We start from the raw sequence: 20,123 nt of genomic DNA on the forward strand, positions 1-20,123 counted from the left end.
GGTAGAACGCAGAGTTCCCGACTAGCCAACAACTTCCGAGCGACGGGGTAAGGCACTTTTTCCTTCACCCGGAACCCCTGGACAGCCCGCTCATTGAGATACACGGGAGAATCGCGGGAGGAGGCGGCACGGTCGTCATTGCAGTTGATGCAGTGGGGAGAAGGGGGCGGACGGTCGCGTTCCTACCACAGGGTACACATTTGGCTGGGTGTCGATACGACTCTCGAGTGTGGTTCAAACTGTGACGCTGGTAGCAGCGCATCGGGTTCGGAATATACTGTCTGACTGTGGTAACTTCGTAACCTGCTTTGACCTTTGCTGGAAGAACCACTCTATCAAACGTGAGAAAGAGAGTGCGCGTGTGCACTAAAGAGGCATCTACTGTTTTCGTCACCTGATGGGCTGCAATGACACCCTGATCAGACAGGTACGTTTGGATATTTCCCTCGGTCAGACCATCGAGCTGCCTAAGTGTAAATAACACCACAGGGAGAATTCAGCGTTCGGTGGGCCTCGACGTGAACAGGATAGTCACGGAGGAGCGAAGGTGGAAGCAGTTGTTGAGCTTGAGAATCAGAAGTAATCTCCAAAAGCAAAGTGGCATTGCGTGAACGAGAGCAGGATTTCACAGGGTCAGCAATTGTCATCTCAGCATCTTTCTGAATTATAAACGGACTTACCATAGTGAAGGACTGACCATCTTCAGTATGTAAAACCACGACGAACTACGGTGCAGCTGGGAGGGTCTTTCAATGGTTAGCCTCATTCTGTTTACATTTCGTAGCCGTCGACTGTGCAGATGATTGGCTCGCTGCAAGAAAATCCCCCACGATTTCCAGTGTCTGCGATGGCGCGCTCCTTGCAGCTGGGGGCGGTGATTGTTCACACCTCAGTCACTCCCCCCGAACACCTGACATATGGACCAATCGGCAATTTGGGAAAGCCGCTGCTCAGGCAATCACCCCTCCCTGGGCCTGGCGTGTACCAGGGGGTACGTGCGAACTCTACCTGTCGACCCGGGGCTGGGAATTACGAGTTACCTCGTCAGCCGTTAGGTGTCAGACGAGTGGGCCGGCTTTCAGCAGCGCACAGGGAAGAAGAAGAAAAAGAGGAACCTCAAACGCCGAAGCGGAGGAAGGATGGGGTATGGTGAACGAAGAAAGAAAAAAGGAACGCAAAACAGTGGAAAGTATTCTGATACTGAATACCGAAAATGCAGAATACATTTCCAAAAACAGCCAAGACATGTTCCCCAAGAGAGCAGAAAAGGAACAGCAAGAGGATACACATGCAGCATGGAAGGGAAAGGATGCTGCAAAGGCTGGGGCCCCGCGGTAGCCGAGCACGAACCCGCAAAAGAGTGGCGATCGCCCTGGGCGGAATAGTTAGTGTGTTAGCTTCCGGGAAAGAGGTTCAGAATGGAAACAACTGCAATATAAATAGAAACATTTAAATGCAAATATCAGATTGGCTATAACAGTTAATAATATGTACACTATGACACACGAGTTTTATTTTTCTTTTTATACTAAAAGGACTCAGGGTGTTATGCATACATTGTGTTGAATGATGCTAGTAAGTTCTGAGGAGTGTTCAGTTACAGTTTACAAAATGAATTCTGCAAAACAGTATAGAATGAACAAACACACAAAAAATTGTAATAAAACCGGATACTGAATACAGTTTAAATAAGTAAGTGAACTTTAAAAGTTCTGTGTCCCTGATGATGACCTATGACTAATAAGCCGAAAATTGGTTCGTAAGGAACAAATGTGAGTGGCAAAAAATGCAGTTTTTATCTTGAAATATGAAGCTGTGCTACCAAGAAGTGGTGGAAGAAACAGCGAGAACCTGAGGAAGACAACATGTGGAAATTATAGAAGTATTGGGCAAACAAAATGACAACTCTCCAGCAAACGCAAAAGCCTGTGCGTGATCAATTTCACCAATAAAGTCCGCACGATAACATTGGAATGCATGTGTTCATCTTCATCGACTGTCTGCGAGATGTCTGATATGGTTTATGAATCAGGCAGCTATGTTTCCCTCGAATCCATAATCATCTCACAATGATACAGGAATTGTCATTGTTCAGTAACGAGGTTATGCGCAACGCATAGAACAATCGTCATACCTTAGCAAAACATCTGGCAGGGAAATTGAGAAAATTCTAGTCCTCTGTAAAATCGCTAAGTGTGTGTAAGGCTTCCATCCAGTCACTTCATGATGAGCCTGGTGTGAGAGTTGAAGATAAGGAAGCAAAAGCCGAAGTTTTAAATTCCACGTTCAAGAAACCATTCATGTAGGAGACTCGTACAAACATAGCGTCGTTTGACCATCAAACAGACTCCCGTATAGACGACGCAGTAATAAGCATCCTGACGTAGAGAAACAACTGAACGAGTTGAAAACAAATAAGTCACCAGGTCTGGATGGAATCCCAATGCGGTTTTTCAAAGAGTACACAACAGCACTGGCTCCTCACATAGCGTGCATTTATCGCAAAGTCCCAGGCGACTGGAAAAAAGAGCAGATGACTCTTGTGTATAAGAAGGGCAAAGGAACGCACCCGTAAGATTACAGAGAAATATCCCTAACATTGGTCTGTCACGGAATCGTTGAACATGCTCTCAGTTTGAACGTAAAATTATCTCGAGATCGACAAGCTTATGTCCACGAATCAGCACGGATTTAGAAAGCATTGCTCGTGCGAAACTCAGCTTGCTCTTTCCCCACATAGTATACTGCGAAATATGGAGGAAGGGCGTAGGTAGATTCCATATTTCTAGATTTCCGGAAACCGTTTGACACGGTGTCTCATTGGAGGCTGTTAAAGAAGATACGACCATGGAATAGGTTCACAGATAAGTGAGTGGCTGGAAGACTTCTTTAGTTACAGAACTCAGTATGTTCTCCTCGATGGCAAGTGTTTATCAGAGACAAGGGTATCGAAGCGAAGTGTGATAGGACGGCTATTATTCTAATATACAGGGTGGTCCATTGATAGCGACCGGGCCAAATATCTCACGAAATAAGCACCAAACGAAAAAACTACAAAGAACGAAACTCGTCTAGCTTGAAGGGGGAAACCAGATGGCGCTATGGTTGACCCGCTAGATGGCGCTGCCGTAGGTCAAGCGGATATCAACTGCGTTTTTTTAAATAGGAACCCCCATTTTTTGTACATATTCGTGCGCGGGGAGCACTACTGAGTAAATTTAGAGCTCCGGCATTCCAAGCTGACTGCAGAACGATTCTGTTGCCTCCAACATACATTGCGCACAAGGACCACGAAGATACGATACGAGAAATTAGGGCTCATACGGAGGCCTATAGACAGTCGTTTTTCCCTCGTTTTATTTGCAAGTGCAACGGGAAAAAAATGAATAGTAATGGTACGGGGTGCATTCCACCAAGCGCCGTAAGGTAGACTGCAGAGTATCGGTGTAGATGTAGCACAATGAAAACCAACAGCTCAAAATAAACGTATACGCAGAGTACGTAAGTGCGCTCTATGAGGATAGGACAGGTGGTCGGCCGTGGCCTCGATGAAGGAACCATCCCGGCATTCACCTGAAGTGATTTGGGAAAACGACAGAAAACCCAAATCGTGAAGACCGTACAGTGTGAACTCCATCCTCCGGAATATGTCAATGTCCTAACAGCTACACCACCTCATTCTCCTGTTATACAATGTTCTTTGATTTACACACAATTTGCTTCAGACAACTTATAGTGTAAAACACGGTTCTCCGTCGCTGCACGCACTAAGGGCACCCGCTGATGAGTTGTGCGCCACGAAGATGCTACTATGTCTCTGAGACAAGCTAGTTTTCTGCAACAGACGGCCTCAGCGATGTGGGTCGGTATTTCTGTACTTCAGTTCTTTTACTTTTTTGAAACAGTAGTGACCTACGCTCCTGACAAGTCAAGTACATTTATCTCGTTCGCAAGACAGTGACACGTCAGAAGTCGGTAATCGCGTGGCCACATCACGGAACGGGCTCGGGTGACGGAATTCATCTGCTTGTAACAACTCTTGCAGTAATTGCGTCGCGAGGGAAACATTTGTAATAGTAATCGTTTCGCGACCTGAATTTACCTTGTGCATACCAATGTTGTTTTCGTTTCTAAATTCTCCCCGTGATCGTCTTACCTAACCCATAAAGAACGTAGCGAACGTGTTTGCAGTAAAGGATTTTATTAGTAGGTACTGACACGGGCCGTTCCCTTATCACACCTATAAAAGAATTTGAATGCGTAATACACTGAGGCAACACCTCGTAACATCGTATCACACCTCCTTTTTCCCAGCAGCTCGACGTGGGATGTACTCAACAAATCGTTGCACAAATACTGAACCGTTCTGTCTCTATAGCCGTCCACAACTGCGAAATTTTTGCCAGTGCTGGATTTTGTGCACGAACTGACCTCTCGTTTATGTCCCATAAATGTTCCACGGGTTTCATGTCGGGCGATATGGGTGGCCAAATCATTCGCGCGAACTGTCCAGAATGTTCGAGGCAACCGCTAATAGTTGTGTACCGGTGACATGGCGCATTATCATCTATAAAAATTCCATCGTTGTTTAGGAATATTTAGTACACGAATGGCTGCAAGTGGTCTAACAGTTACGGAACATAACCATTTCCGGTCAACTATCAGTTCAGTTGGACCAGAGGATGAGTTACATATAAACATAGCTCACACCATACCAGTTTGCACAGTGGCTTGTTGACAACTTCGTGGAGTCCGCGCCACACTCGAACCCTAGCATCAGCTCCTACCGACTCATCTGACCACCCACGGCTTTCCAGTCCTCTAGGGTCCAGGAGAGGCGCTGCACGCGACATCGTGATGTTAGCAAAGGCACTCGCGTCAGTCGTCTGCTGCCATAGCCCATTAACACCAAATTTCGCTACACTATCCCAGCAGATACGTTCCTCGTACGTCCTACATTGATTTCTGCGGTTATTTGACGCAGTGTTGCTTGTCTGGTAGCACTGACAAGTCTACGCAAACGCTCCTGCTCTCGGTAGTTAACCGGAGGATGACAGTTGAAACCCGAGTGCGACCGTCCCGATTTAGGTTTTCCGTGATTTATCTAAAGCGCTTCAGACAAATGCCGGGATTGTTCCTTTGAAAGGGCACCACCGATTTTCTTTCCCATCCGTCCCAAATCCGAGCTTGTGCTCCGTCTCTAATGACCTCGTTGTCGATGGGACGTCAAATACTAATCTCCTCCTCCTCTTCGGTCGTTAAGTGAAGGCCGTCGGTTACTGTGTTGCCCGCGGTGAGAGGCTGTGCCTGAAATTTGGTATTCTCGACACACTCTTGACACTGTGGATCACAGAATATTGGATTCCCTAACGGAATGTCTCATGCGTCTAACTCCGCTTTCAGAGTCTGTTAACTCTCATAATCGTATCGGAAAGCTTTTCACGTGAATCATTCTAATGCCGTCTGTATGTCGCTCTCCTATGACTTTTGTCACCTCAGTGTATAGTTCATCAACAGATGACTGCCAGTGTAGTGCGACTGAACTTAGGAACGTGATTTTGTTCAGATAAACTGTGGCAGTTATTGTAAAAGTCAACAGCACAAGTCGGAAATAAGCTTACTTTAACCGTGTGCGTATGCAGAGTTTCCTTACATAAGTGAAAAGTCTTAAACAAAAGCGAAAATATTCTTTTCACACTCTAAAGAATGTGAGCAGTCAGAAAAGAAACGGATTTCTACTTTACAGAAACATAGGATGGGGCAAATAAGCATTAACGGAGGAGGAAAAGGGATGCAGTTACTTGCAACAGGATGGAGCATCTGTCCGTACGGCCGGCCGAACCTTGAGCACATTTACACAGTCTTCACGCCTGACAGAGTTGTTAGCAGGGGTCAGTGTGGTCGCGGCCCTAGCCCGACCACCCAAGCCACCTGATCTGTCAGCGTGTGTGGGGTCACTTTGTGTGGGTAGTTCTCAAGTCTAAGATGTATCGCAACAACCCTCATAGTCTACAAGAATTGGATCAAAAAATTTCGGATGACACTACAGCAATAGTGTGTTTGTTTCCTGGAAATTGTCTTAAACGGTTAATTACGTCATTTTATGCTCCTAACATGCTTTTTTTCCTCTTGAATTTCGGTATTCTTTTATAAAAACGGAAGTGAAATTCAAATAATTTGAAAGCCCGCTAAAACGCTTCATTCGAGTCAAGTGATGCAGTGAGGTCACTGGCTCGCTAGCTGCTTCTACTGTCATAATGCTAATTCAGTGATGTCTTGTTTTGGAATTTACTTTTAGGAAAATGAGTTACAAATTGTGTGTAGTATCATACCGAACAAATACATGTATAAAAGCTCCTGAAAAGATACTTTCGAGTGTTCCAGAGAATGAGAAGATGCGTAAAATATGGTTGCACTGTACCGACAAATTGCCACCACGTCGACGCACAGCTTAATTAAAAATGTGTTGCACTGTAAAGTTAACATTAAATTACCTCCGAGATATCTCTCCCACTGTTACAACGAAGGAAAGCATCATTCACAGAAATTAAACTCATAGCGAAAACTGTCGTTTTACCCAAGTACGCCTCAGTTATTAGAGCGGTAGACCATCGAATTTTATATGATGATGTCCACAGATCGCTCTTTCGAATCTAACTCGAAAGAACATTTTAACTTATATGTCAAACGACTCAACAGTCTTCGCATGTGAAAACGAAATCACAATTACAAGATTTCACCACACCGATCGTAAATAATATTAATTTGTTTTCCTCGCTGTTTATGTGCGCTTACATTTGCAATCGCTGATCACACACGTAAAATTCAAAAAGATATTTTCTAGTTAATGTGACCACACGCTTTTCACTTTATTAGAAACAATGTCTGTATCTTCGTACTGCCCAGCTAGGATCCTAATTGTTTGACCTTTTGAAGTTTCATCATCTTACATAAAGATGAAGTGAGTCTGCTTCAAACGCTTTAGTTTACGCTCGCAAACATCACAACCCTTCCGTTTGTGTCACTAGCATGTTGCACGCGCTTTGTATCTCTCCGTATAATCTCATCGTCCTACATCTCTTTGTACTGTGTGGCGTATTGTGATGTCTTCACTACTAACAAAGCTTTCAAAAAAGTGAACTCTTTGTTGATAAAGCAAATGCATTTCTCCTCTGTTGTCCATTTCTCCGACTAAGACTAATGCGTAGCTATATATAATACATTCCACAATCCAAACAACTGCTGCAGTCAGTTATTGCTAAAGATACTTTCGTTTCTTCGTGTAAAATTTTTAAAAACATGTGACCCCTTAGAGTGCCTTCTAGAGAGGAAATCAGCACTAATTTTTGGGAAGAATAATTTTATTGTGCTTTGGATCGTAGCCCATGACTGATAATCTACAATCTGGTCATAATATACGGACCCATTTGCAAAAGTTCTACAATTCCCAGTTTTGAGCGAGTTTAATGATGTTGCATGGAGCAGGGAAAAAGAATGTCCGTCGTTACACATGTCGCCGCTCTAAATGGGTGGAGCATAAACGGAACAAGTTTCGAAAGGCTTCCACTGTCAGCGTTCACAAAATTCCTTTCTATAGTTACGTAAAAGCTGTAATTGCGTTTTCCGTCACTAAATAGCTAGACTGTTTGCTGGAGTATGTATAAACCGCGTAACTTCGACTAACGCTCCTACAACATACGTCTAGCTTCGTCTTACTCGTAGTCTGTGACATCAACAGAGCAGCAGCCACTAACAGAGCGTTTTCGATCACGTGACCAGATCTTGGTATATATTGATTTTTAAACCTTAATTACATAAAAATAACAGATATTTTGTGAGAATATTGACCGCAAATGCTATTTAAATGTTATAATCAATCAGAAAACAACAATTCGGACCATATTTTTAACATTCCAGTAGTCCAGCTACGATCCGCCTTCAGCAACTTGCTGACCAGGGCCCAAAAGTGCCAACACATGAATCATGGTCACTTTCAACATCTGCTATGGCCAAGTTAGTATTTTATTTCCTCTGCTCTGCTGTGTTTCTGTATATCCCGGAATCTGATCTCCAGGCCACTCTGTCCCACCCTGCACTTCCGCTGACCCCTTTTGAGTAGATACAAAAGCCATGAATAAGACCAAGTCCTAGTGGCAGGGTAGCCTGTGTTCTGATACGGTTTGTGCAGGTTACATAAATTCAGGGGCGTGCATACAGTCAGGGACAAACTTGATTGCTTTATGACTCCTCCCCCTCCCCTTAACCTTTTGTTTTGCTAAATGGATTATGAGCCCCTGGGGTCGATTTATATCCCCCTGGGGATAACCTGTCCTTCTGGAAAGCCCCCTCCCCCCACACATCCCCCTCACCCTCCTCCTGCCCCACCCCTCAGGGAATTCCCTCACTGATACAAGCACACTTTTGATATCAAATTAATAGACTAACCAATTAAATCGATAAATTAATAAACCCCTCCTCTCCCCCCTGGAAAATTGCCCCCAGCTCTTCCCTCCCACCCATCTGTTTTCTGTACGTCCCAACGCTTCCGCTGGTAGATCCACCTTCAGACACAGAACACATCTCTGGACGTAACACGTGAGGAATCCCACCTTCAAACCCTATCCTGGACGTGGTGTATTGTGGATCTGCATCTGGCCATCGCTTAAGATACAACGCGTGGCAGATCCACACTCGAACCCTAACTGCAGCCAGGCGACTAGCGCGACGTTTGGTGTTCTCGTAAAGATAAGTTATTTTAGATTATAAAACATATAGATTAGTACTGATTACGTGGTAAATAAGTGTATTAGTGTGCCGTTTAAGTGTACCATTAAAGGTTTCAATTTTCTTTACGTAATATAGCAGAAAACGCGAAAAGACCGTACAGTCGTATTTTCTGTTTACGTTCTGCTGCAGCAAATCTATAGAATTTCGTTTAGTTGTTCCTTGCTCTCTCCAGCAATTTAACTTAGCGTACCTCTTCATTATTTAACTAGCATTTCCGGAAAGTAGCGTAAAGTTTAACTTGTTGTTTCAGAAACTTTGCACTTTTGTTTTTGTTTACACACAGTTGCGTATAGGCCAAATTTGTGTAACCATATTTTCGTGTTTATCTGTAATTTAACTGACTTATTCTTAATAAATTATTACGTTTATCATGAGTGAAAAGTGCTTGACTTGCCGTAGAATAGTTAGGTCGGGGCTTTGGTGTGATGGGTGCTGTAGTTTTTTCCATATGGGTGACTGTAGTGGCGTGGGAATAGGGGAAGTAAATGAGACTCATCAGTGGTTTTGTAGGATTTGTAGTAGAGATAGGAAGATACTGGAACAGGAGGGGAAAATTGCTGCCCTTCAGGCTGAGTTAGACAAGGCCAGGGGAGATCTTGACAGGTTAAGGAGGGAGAAGGGTAAAGAGAGGTGGGAAGTGGCAACAGGCAACAGGAGGAACAGGCCTAGAACTTTGTCTGACAGCTTCATGGTGAATGTGGAAAATAGATTTGACCTGTTGCTTCAGTTAGAAGCTGGTGAGCCTCAAGCAGTTACAGGTGTAGACAGGGCACAACAAACTTTCAGCAGCAAATTGAAAAGTAAGAATGTAGGGAAATCAGTAAAGAGAAAGAAAGTGTTGTTGTTAGGTAGTTCCCATGGAAGAGGTGTTGGCCAACTCTTGCAGGATGAACTAGGATCAGAATACCAGGTCACCAATTTTTTTAAACCTAGTGCTGGTCTGGAGCAGGTGACAGAGGATTTAGGATCACTTTGCAAAGATTTCACTAAGGAAGACACCGTGGTTATAGTGGGTGGGGCAGGTAACAGTATTGACAGAGATCCTGGGTACAGCATAGAGTGTGACCTGGCGAAGATTGCATCAGCATCGAGGCATACCAGTGTTGAGTTTGTATCTGTTCTTGGGCGCCATGACCGACCTCATTTGAACTCTTCTGTCAAGAGAGTTAATTTGGAGCTGGAACGGCTGCTCATGTCGGGTGCGGGGTCACACATTGGTGTGGTTCATGTTGATTCTATCAGTAGGTGGGATTATACTAGGCATGGCCTTCACCTCAACAGGAAGGGGAAGGGTAAATTGGCTGGGGAAATAGCAGGAAAGTTAAAGGGGGGAGGCACTGTCATGAGTGGTAAAATACCAGTGGTTATAGGATTCAGAAAAGACCCTTTTTTAGGGTAGGGAGGACAGAAAGAAAACAAATTTTAAGAGAGGTTAGAACTGAGACAAACCTTCAGTTTGAGAAAGAAATCAAAAAACATAATTCCAGCTTATTACATCAACATAAACAGCCATTGGTTAAGAATTTTCAACTGTCAGCAGATATTTTAACTCCACCCAATTTTAACTCAGTCAATGTGAAATGTCAGCTATCTTTATTGCATCAAAATATTCGAGGACTGAGAAATAAAATTAATGAATTAACTATCTGCATAGATGAATTAGAGTCTTCAAACCCAGCTGACATAATCTGCCTCTCCGAACATCATGTGACCACTGGTATAAAACTTTTAAGTGTTACAGGGTTTAGGTTAGCATCTCACTTTTGTAGATCAGAAATGGAGAAAGGAGGAGTTGCCACATTCATCAGGAACTGTCATAAATTTAAGAACATAGACATTCATAAATTTTGCCTAGAACAGCATATGGAAGCATGTGCAACAGAATTAGTTTTTCACAAAAAATCTTTCATAATATTAAGTGTATATCGAGCACCTGCAGGTAACTTTAATCTGTTTGTAAACCACCTTGAAGCTGTACTGGCCCATTTAACAACCAAAAACAAAGAAATAGCGGTTGCTGGTGATTTCAATGTAGATTTCCTTAAAGACTCTCCCAATAAGAACTTATTTGAGTTAGTAACACTATCATTCAACTTAATTCCCACAGTAAAGTTCCCCACTAGGATAGCTACTTGCTCACAAACAGCCATTGATAATATCTTTATAGAAAAGTCAAATGAACAAAATTATATTACAAAACCAATAGTCAATGGCCTCTCAGACCATGACATGCAGTTCCTTCTGTTAAATGTTAATACTGAACAGGATATAAAATCTGTTAAATCTGAGCTCAAGAGGGTAATCAGTAAGCCAAAAATTGATTATTTTAGGACACTCCTTAGAGACATTCACTGGACTGATGATTACAGTGCTCATGGCATGAATGAAAAATATAACATTTTTGCTAATAAAGTGCTTACCTTATTCGAACACTGCTTTCCCCCAAAACTTACCAAGGTTAGAGCAAAGTCTACAAAGAAGCCATGGATTACTCGAGGAATAGGGGTATCTTGTAAAACCAAAAGAAAACTGTATCTGTCAATCCGAAACATTTCCAATGTTGATGCTATAGCACATTATAAGAAATACTGCAAAATATTAAAGACTGTAATACGGATGTCAAAGCAAATATATTACAAGGAAAAGATAGTCATATCAGATAACAAAATAAAGACAATATGGGATATAGTGAAGGAGGAGACCGGTAGAACCAGACATGAAGAGGAACAAATAGCATTAAGAGTAAATGATGCATTGGTGACAGATGTGTATAGTGTTGCAGAACTTTTTAACAAACATTTTATAACTGTTACTGAAAAGATGGGGTTGTCAGGTTCGGTAGATGCTGCTATGGATTACCTTAGACCAGACATTTCAAGTAACTTCCATAATATGAATTTGACCCTCACTACCCCAACAGAAATAATGTCCATCATAAAATCTTTAAAATCAAAAACATCTAGTGGGTATGATGAAATATCAACAAAGTTAATTAAAGAATGTGATTCTGAGCTAAGTAACATATTAAGCTATCTGTGTAACCAGTCATTTATCAGTGGAATATTTCCTGAATGGCTGAAATATGCTGAAGTTAAGCCACTGTTTAAGAAGGGAGATAAAGAAATAGCATCAAATTTCCGTCCAATTTCACTGTTGCCAGCATTCTCAAAAATTTTCGAAAAAGTAATGTACAGTCGTCTTTATAACCATCTTATCTCAAATAACATACTGTCAAAGTCACAGTTTGGATTTCTAAAAGGTTCTGATATTGAGAAGGCTATCTACACTTACAGTGAAAATGTACTTAATTCATTAGACAAAAAATTGCAGGCAACTGGTATATTTTGTGATCTGTCAAAGGCATTTGACTGTGTAAATCACAATATCCTTTTAAGTAAACTAGAATATTATAGTGTAACAGGAAATGCTGCAAAATGGTTCAAATCTTATATCTCTGGCAGGAAACAAAGGGTGTTATTAGGAAAGAGACATGTATCAAGCTATCAGGCATCATCCAACTGGGAACTAATTACATGTGGGGTCCCACAAGGTTCCATTTTGGGGCCCTTACTTTTTATTGTGTATATCAATGACCTTTCATCAGTAACATTACCAGATGCCAAGTTTGTTTTATTTGCTGATGATACAAACATTGCAATAAATAGCAAATCAAGTGTAGTCTTAGAAAGATCAGCCAATAAAATATTTGCGGACATTAATCACTGGTTCCTAGCCAATTCTTTGTCACTAAACTTTGAAAAAACACACTACATGCAGTTCAGAACTTGCAAGGGGTGTCCCAAGAGTATATGTCTAACATATGATGACAAGAAGATAGAAGAAGTGGACGGTGTTAAATTCTTGGGATTACAGCTTGATAATAAATTCAACTGGGAGGAGCACACCACAGAACTGCTGAAGCGTCTTAACAAATCTCTGTTTGCAATGCGAATTTTGTCAGACATAGGGGATATAAAAATGAAAAAGCTGGCATACTATGCTTACTTTCATTCCATAATGTCATATGGGATTATTTTCTGGGGTAATTCATCAAGCCAAGCTAAAGTTTTCCGGGCACAAAAACGTGCAGTAAGAATTATATGTGGTGTGAACTCAAGAACATCCTGCAGAAGCCTGTTTAGGGAACTAGGGATACTAACTACAGCTTCCCAATATATTTATTCCTTAATGAAATTTGTCATTAAAAATATATCACTTTTTCAAACCAACAGCTCAATTCATGGAATCAATACTAGAAATAAGAACAATCTTCACAAGGATTTAAAGTCACTTAGTCTTGTACAAAAAGGTGTGCATTATTCAGGAACACACATTTTCAATAACTTGCCAGCAGCCATAAAAAGCTTAACAACCAATGAAATTCAGTTTAAGAGAAGCCTAAAGGATTTATTGGTGGCCAACTCCTTCTACTCCATTGATGAATTTCTTAGTAAAACCAACTGATTTGTATATAAGTACAACATAACTTCTGCACAATTTCAGTGCAGTAATGTGTTCACTGAAAATTTGTGTGTGTGTGTGCTTGTGTGTGTGTAAGTGTGTAAGTATAATCTAACTTCTGCACCATTTCAGTGCAGTAATGTGTTCATTGTAAATAGTATTATAGTAGTTGTATTACATGTTTCTTACCTTATAAATAAATAAAAAACTTTTTTATTTTAAATTCAGTGCAATAGTATTTGTAAAATGACTCTTAGTGTTCATTAAAAAATGATGATCATTCCACTTGGGACCTGTGGAATGGTACATTAGCTTATTTGTTTTAGTTGTAAATATTTGTCATGTATTGTTGTTTTTCTGACATGTTCCACATCCTGGAGGACCTCCTCACTACGGATCAATTGGAATGAAAATAAATCTAATCTAATCTAATCTCAGGTGTACTCTGGGGCATAGGAGCCTTCCGCAACATCCGCAGAGATACAAACATACAGAAAACACAGCAAATGCACTTCAACTGTACATTATGTGGTTGGAAGTGACTGGATCCATCGAGTACAGTGTCATACTATACCGTCTGACCACTAAAATAGTGCATTTGCACTAGGTGTTAACAACTGTGCTACATTTACAAACAATTTTAGACTATGTGGCGAGAAGTGATGCCATGATCGCATGGGCAGAAGCGACATAAAATCTATAAAATTACGAAAATTGGTGGAATATACGTGTAAATTTGAGGTAAAATACGCCAAAATGAGGGGAAATTGAGGGGGCTGAGGGAGTACTTGCATACCTTCTGCTTGGTGCAAGAAAATCGGAACGAGTATGTGTGTCTTGTCCTTAGCGTAAGTCAGTTTAAGTTAGATTAAGCAGTGTGCAAGCCTAGGGACCAATGAACTCTGCAGTTTGGTCCCGTACGAATTTACCACAAATTTCCAAAAAATATTAAAAGCATCTCGCATTGAAGCACGCGTTATATTTCGAACTTCAGCAAAACTTTGTCAATCTTGAGGATCTTGCGTTCTTTTAAATTTGGCGTGCATTTTTCATTGCTTCTGCAACAACGATCTGACCAGTCTCATGTACCATGGGGGATCAGTACCATCACCTATTAATTTATGTGGTATATATCTCTCAACTGCCATCGATACTATCTCTTTGAAATCATTCCACATCTTTTCTACGCTTACGAGATCAGATCGGAAGAAGTGGAGATTGTCTCTTAAAAAGGCATTAAGAGCATTTTTATCAGCTTTTTTAAATAGATGTACTTTGCGTTTCTTTTTGATGGTTGTGGGTATTACGATATGCAGCCTAGTGGCAGCTGCCTTGTGGTCGCTGATCCCTGTATCCGTCATGATACTTCACATTTGTGCAGGATTATTTGTTGCTAAGAGATCAAGTATGCTTTTGCAGTCATTTACGCTTCGAGTCGGCTCATGAACTAATTGTTCAAAATAGTTTTCTGCAGCATGGCATGTAATTTCACACATCACCGCTATGCGTTTGTCTGTTTCCTTGTAAGAAGCATTTTCAGTTGCTCATTATCATATTAAAGGACTGACGAGGGCATAGTATAATATCTGAACCGTAACCTGATCTGAAGAGTGGGAACAATGCACCTCTGGAAAACTGTATCGTGCATGTATCACGAAGAATCTATGGTTTTCTTTGGTGCAGAAGGAAGTAGTTTTATCATCTTTAAGTTGGACACCGTAGTGAGTGGAATAGGAAACTTGCAGGGTGAGTATATGTCAGACGTTGCACATAAATGTCTTGCATTAGAACATTAAGGGCGGCGCACTCCACATGACTAATATATCAGAAGCCAAAGCGTGTTTAAGTGCAGAAATATGTAGCCTTAGAAGTACATTTGTTTATGTTCTATGATCATTTCTCTCTTGTTGATACCTTATTGGTACTGATCCCAGATACTACAACTATACTTCAGAATCGATAGCACAGTTGATTTGCGTAAAATGCTTCAAACTCTATGCATCTGGAGCTCCATCATGCATAAGTCATGCATTTATTCTCAACCGTCTGTTATATCGTGCCAAAACACTCTCATTTCTACTATACCCTGTTAAGGGGTGCTAACCTCGTAGACATGTGCACATCTTGTGCACCTGGATGGGTGACGTGAGTAGGTCTGGTATGGAACAGTCTTCTCTGAATAGCACTTAGAGGGTCAGCTTGCTCTGTTTCTTCACTAGACACGGAATGTAGCGGGCATGGTACCTCCTGCTTCTGGTCAGCTGAAAATAAAATCAACAACAGTGTTGCAGGAAGGATTAGTCAAAGACAGTGCAGGGAGATTTTTCAATCTCCAACTTCATCCTATGAATGTGAGAATACTCTGTGGCTCCCATCCACATAGGGAAAGTTGGGCAATCGTAATCATAAATTAAGCACTGTGATTGAAGTGCTAGGAATACGTAGAATCGGTATAGGACACTATCTGGTATACTATGGCGTATATGTTCGAAAATTACCATAAATGGATGTACTGCACAGTCTTCTGTCAACATTCGTAATCTAGTATATGGTACATGCAAAGTGGTGGAGGAGTGGTTTAGCTATGATACAGAAATTGGGAAGCATGCTGTCATGTTATTGGTCAGCGTTGAAATTACGGAAAAAACTGGTGAAATTATTAAAACTGATCACACTAGCAACTGTAGTGCTTGTTACAGTACATTTTGCCATATCGATGGTGTATTTTCCATCCCATCCTTCTACTGGTACGCTGTTGATTACCTGTCTGAGATGGAGAGAATCTTGGTGGGAGGAGCACATTATGGGGATGGCCAGCAACAAAAGTGTGATCGCATACATGGTTGCAATATGAGGAATCAATGCTCTTAGTCTGTTCAAAACGGAACACCTAGATATCTGCTGCCTTGTTACTGTGAAAAATGATGTTAAATGTAAAGGTCTTTACTTTCAGGCTGCTATTTGGGAATGCATCACAATGCTGCAAACTCTTCCAGTTTCCATATGCTGCGACGTCCTCCACATTTCTGTCAATGAGAAACACTGCCTCCGTCTTTTATTTCAACCGGTCTATGTGTTGTGGGACCAGTATAGTTTACATTATACAATGTCCAGCTTTCTGTGAGAACCAAAGGATCGAAATGGGTTAATGTTGGTTTAGCATCTGACAGAGCTCTCGAAGTCATAGTGGAAAAACAAAACGCATGGTTGTATACAAAGCTGTAGTCATACACCACCTGGATGTGTTACAGCAGAAAAACTATGTATCAAACTGCTTATGAAAGAAAAACACAGAGACCTTCCCTTGCAATTGATAGTCTATAGGGTATGGTCCTCCCATAGTACAGGTGTCGAAACTTTACACTGGTCTGTGCAAGTGACTTCAATCACTGCCCATCTGCTCCAATGGACCGTTACCTGTGTATTTAATAGTATCATCACATATAATCAATGTCAGCACACAAATGGTATTTGTTTTTGCTATATCGGAAGAGAGGTACGCGGTAATATCTTATAGAGTTCTCTACCTATTGACATTAGTGAAGTTTTTGTAGTTCGTAGTTTTTCTCTGTTGGAAAGTACAAAATAACGAGGACAGAGAGGCTGTTTGGGTGACAGACATGAGGGACGCAGATCTCCTGCAGGTTGCAGTACCTGTAAGTAGTTTGGAAATGTACTGCAATGTAGTAGCAAAATCCCCATCCTTCTTCCAGTTCTGGTATGATGTGGAGACTTCCTAATTTTCCCGATGAGAAACACCACTGTAACTGTATTGTCTTTTTTACTCTGTTGTGTTGGAGGAGAAAGGTATTTTTGGCGCCACCCTTACATATTGTACACAGTTGGCAGATCTACAGAAACATAATCCAATCTCCGCCGAGTGATCCAAACATGGTCCTGTCGCATTCACTCAGTTCACTCAGTTCACCCTGTTTCTCCATGGGATTCAGAAAGTGATAGCTATAGCGCTGTCTGACTTCTGCTCAGTTCCGACTTAAATTGGAATGATCATAAGGACAAAGCTGCAGGGAGGGCGTTGCAGACACTAAGGAATAGTTACATCTGCATAGAGACTGTATAAAGCAAAATTGGAGTTTTGCTGAAAGTGGTCCTTAGCAGACAGGTTCAAAAAAGGTGACTCGTATCAAGATATGAGAGTGCCACAAATATGATTCACCAGGGGCTGTAATCATTAAAAGACATCTCCATAGAATCCAATGCAAGTATGTCATTAAATGAAGAGACTTGAATCCAAATAGCAGACAGCATTTCTACCAGAAAGCTTAACACCATAGATCTGAAAAACTAGTATACTGGATATAGGATTTTGTACATTTCTCACAACTTCAGTCTAGCGATGCATTTTTAAATGATTCCTCACATAGCACACCATCCAGTGTGCATGATCATTCTCAGTCAACCAACACCCACGTTCTCCTTTAACCCTACGGATATATCGCAGAACCTCTGTTACACAGTCTATGTGGTATCGAGATAGAATGCATTACAAGTGCTGTTTGTTGGAATGGGAAATATCTAGTAGCAACGGCATGAAGGCGTTGCAAATATCGGAATTAATGCCACGTTCCTTAAGCGAATGACTTCCTAATTTCAGTGAGAAGGGTGATTTTATTAGGAGATTATACTGCTGGCGACGTGCACCCACACATTCGGTCTGTTAATGTACATACCGCGATCACCGTCTATATTTAGTGTCCCGGTATTTGTGTGGAAGACCACCTCATTCGGAAGCAATACCATACGTCTATTTATAATAAATGTATAGTTTTTAACATGGATATTATTAGTGATACTTGTGTGTGCCTGTGAATCAAAATCGTTTTTTATGCAGGGTGATAGTAAGACAGTCATTGCGATCGTGTTTTTAATAGCTGGTCGCTTATGATGATATGATGTCTCTCTTTCTGAGACCACTGGTGCCACTTCCAAGAAATTGAGCATATTCATTGATCGCGTACTTTCGCTCAGTGTGGTTTGGTGCCACCAGTATTCAATTATTGGTGAAGTATTATACTTAGCAGGGGATGTGTGATAGGTTTGCTATGATCAGTAGACTTATGAACTATTTGCTGGGATGTGAAGTTACTGTGATCTATGGTCCGACATGTGCAAAGAAAATGACTGTGTCCAGTCGTAAAGGAGGTATGTATTTGACGTGGAAAATTGCGATTTCAGCGCAATGATAGCCATAAGGGGGAAGATTTTACGTGGAAAATTATATCCAGTCATAAGGAGGATATCGATATTAATACACTCCTGGAAATGGAAAAAAGAACACATTGACACCGGTGTGTCAGACCCACCATACTTGCTCCGGACACTGCGAGAGGGCTGTACAAGCAATGATCACACGCACGGCACAGCGGACACACCAGGAACCGCGGTGTTGGCCGTCGAATGGCGCTAGCTGCGCAGCATTTGTGCACCGCCGCCGTCAGTGTCAGCCAGTTTGCCGTGGCATACGGAGCTCCATCGCAGTCTTTAACACTGGTAGCATGCCGCGACTGCGTGGACGTGAACCGTATGTGCAGTTGACGGACTTTGAGCGAGGGCGTGTAGTGGGCATGCGGGAGGCCGGGTGGATGTACCGCCGAATTGCTCAACACGTGGGGCGTGAGGTCTCCACAGTACATCGATGTTGTCGCCAGTGGTCGGCGGAAGGTGCACGTGCCCGTCGACCTGGGACCGGACCGCAGCGATGCACGGATGCACGCCAAGACCGTAGGATCCTACGCAGTGCCGTAGGGGACCGCACCGCCACTTCCCAGCAAATTAGGGACACTGTTGCTCCTGGGGTATCGGCGAGGACCATTCGCAACCGTCTCCATGAAGCTGGGCTACGGTCCCGCACACCGTTAGGCCGTCTTCCGCTCACGCCCCAACATCGTGCAGCCCGCCTCCAGTGATGTCGCGACAGGCGTGAATGGAGGGACGAATGGAGACGTGTCGTCTTCAGCGATGAGAGTCGCTTCTGCCTTGGTGCCAATGATGGTCGTATGCGTGTTTGGCGCCGTGCAGGTGAGCGCCACAATCAGGACTGCATACGACCGAGGCACACAGCGCCAACACCCGACATCATGGTGTGGGGAGCGATCTCCTACACTGGCCGTACACCACTGGTGATCGTCGAGGGGACACTGAATAGTGCACGGTACATCCAAACCGTCATCGAACCCATCGTTCTACCATTCCTAGACCGGCAAGGGAACTTGCTGTTCCAACAGGACAATGCACGTCCGCATGTATCCCGTGCCACCCAACGTGCTCTAGAAGGTGTAAGTCAACTACCCTGGCCAGCAAGATCTCCGGATCTGTCCCCCATTGAGCATGTTTGCGACTGGATGAAGCGTCGTCTCACGCGGTCTGCACGTCCAGCACGAACGCTGGTCCAACTGAGGCGCCAGGTGGAAATGGCATGGCAAGCCGTTCCACAGGACTACATCCAGCATCTCTACGATCGTCTCCATGGGAGAATAGCAGCCTGCATTGCTGCGAAAGGTGGATATACACTGTAGTAGTGCCGACATTGTGCATGCTCTGTTGCCTGTGTCTATGTGCCTGTGGTTCTGTCAGTGTGATCATGTGATGTATCTGACCCCAGGAATGTGTCAATAAAGTTTCCCCTTCCTGGGACAATGAATTCACGGTGTTCTTATTTCAATTTCCAGGAGTGTATTTCAACGTGAGATTCACCCCAGAGCCACAGGCATCAGGTGGATGCATTTCCGATACTTCGTTCATTGTCGAATGTCACCAGATTGGGGCTGCAGTAACTGTAATAACAGTGATAACAATGTGGCTGGTTTCTTAGGACGTCTCTGTTGGCTGTTGGTGTGCATGGCGGAGGTAACCGA

The sequence above is a fragment of the Schistocerca cancellata genome, chromosome 4 (genome assembly GCF_023864275.1).
Source record: "Schistocerca cancellata isolate TAMUIC-IGC-003103 chromosome 4, iqSchCanc2.1, whole genome shotgun sequence".
In the NCBI taxonomy this organism is placed as follows: domain Eukaryota; kingdom Metazoa; phylum Arthropoda; class Insecta; order Orthoptera; family Acrididae; genus Schistocerca; species Schistocerca cancellata.